Source organism: Sinocyclocheilus anshuiensis, unplaced genomic scaffold (assembly GCF_001515605.1).
Source record: "Sinocyclocheilus anshuiensis isolate Anshui unplaced genomic scaffold, SAMN03320099.WGS_v1.1 scaffold766, whole genome shotgun sequence".
Lineage (NCBI taxonomy): Eukaryota > Metazoa > Chordata > Actinopteri > Cypriniformes > Cyprinidae > Sinocyclocheilus > Sinocyclocheilus anshuiensis.
In genome coordinates, this window is record NW_015546060.1 from 1,484,750 (window position 1) to 1,486,188 (window position 1,439).

The 1,439-nt window shown below is 38.0% G+C and overlaps 1 protein-coding gene and 1 long non-coding RNA gene across 2 annotated transcripts in view; both read right to left on the bottom strand.

The window, feature by feature from the left end:
• The window catches only part of LOC107699438 (complement factor H-like), a 10,914-nt gene that overhangs the window by 3,921 nt on the left and 5,554 nt on the right, over positions 1 to 1,439 (bottom strand). The window lies entirely within an intron of this gene.
• LOC107699440 (uncharacterized) overlaps positions 1 to 1,439 on the bottom strand; it is a 4,689-nt gene that overhangs the window by 770 nt on the left and 2,480 nt on the right. The gene's annotated exons all lie outside the window — the stretch shown is intronic.

The window sequence follows — 1,439 nt, forward strand, 5'->3', positions numbered from 1 at the left end:
TCTGCAACACACACAGGGGTAGTGCAGCCTGTTGTATGCAACCCACTCAACACGGGAAAACCACCGCCACTGAAGCGCCGTACCGCCAGCACGAGAGCCTACGAAGAGCGTGCTTGACTGTAGTTTTCACTACCGTAGACTTAGGTCAGGAGCAGAATGATAGAACCGCTCGGCTCCGAAGCGAAAAGCTGAATATGCGCTGCATCTGCTGCCTACTTATACTCACGCTGTGATCAGCAGCAGCTGGATGCAATAATCGCATGCCAATGTGCATTGGCTCGTTTAGTTTACACTCGAAGTAGATTGGTCTCTCTAAGCGAGATCCCAATTCGTCGGTCATCCGACGTGACGTCGAGAGTGACCGACTGAAAGGGAACATGTTATTAATGAAATACTTATTAATGTGCTTAAAGAAAATGACATTCAGTTGAAGCGTTTCTGAAAGTTTCTGATGAGTTCACACTGGGAGATGAAAAACAAAGTCTTTAACTTATTTTCTGGGCTGATATTATATTTTTCAATAATATAATATATTACAGTATATTATATTATTCCCTCTATAGGACTAATTGTGAATTTACAGCTTAAAAAATAATTGACTTTATATTTTACATATATTTAGGTGTAAAATCATTTTCCAACATTTTTTTTCTCAATCTGACCTTTGACCTTTTTTTTAGGGATCTGTCATTTATAACTGACGTTGTCCCATTCACACACAATCAAATGCTTTTTCACTATCTAAAAATAATGTTTAGATTTCTTGTGCTGCTATATTTGATTTGGAACTCGCCTGTGAAAATGTCTAAAACTTCACACAAATTCGGATGCAATTTCACTACCTGAAAACCATGTCTTAGTGTTTCAAAAGCATTAAAACAACTTTAGCATTGTGTTTCATCTTGGAATTTCAAATCAATTATCGTAGCACATGTGAAAATCAACAAAACTCTTCTTTTTCAGTGTACTCCACACATCCCACACATAAGTAGATGTTGACTTGTGCAGTCATCATTGGAACATCGCTGTCTGTCAGTATAGTAATGCCAATAGACATTGGCATCTTTCCTGACCTCTGGTTGTTGTATGGATCACATCTTTCAAACTGGCATACAATAATGTACCCAAATGCCTGACTTCCACAACAACCTATTCTTCATCACTGCCCTCACCCTCATTGCTTCTATCCTCCTTGGCCCTCAACAACTTTTTTTATTACTTACTGAAATAAGTACAGATTTGTCTCTCCATCTTCCAAAAATCTTACAAAAATGAACAAAAAAAACACATGCATAAAGGCTATTATACTGCCCACCAATGCTGGTCAATAGTGCCAGCTACACAAAATATGCATCACATAATAGGACTTTGTCAGTTATGCATGACGCTCAGATTTGTTGGTCTCGGAGTTGTTGTTTTTATAAAAGTGCATTAAAAAT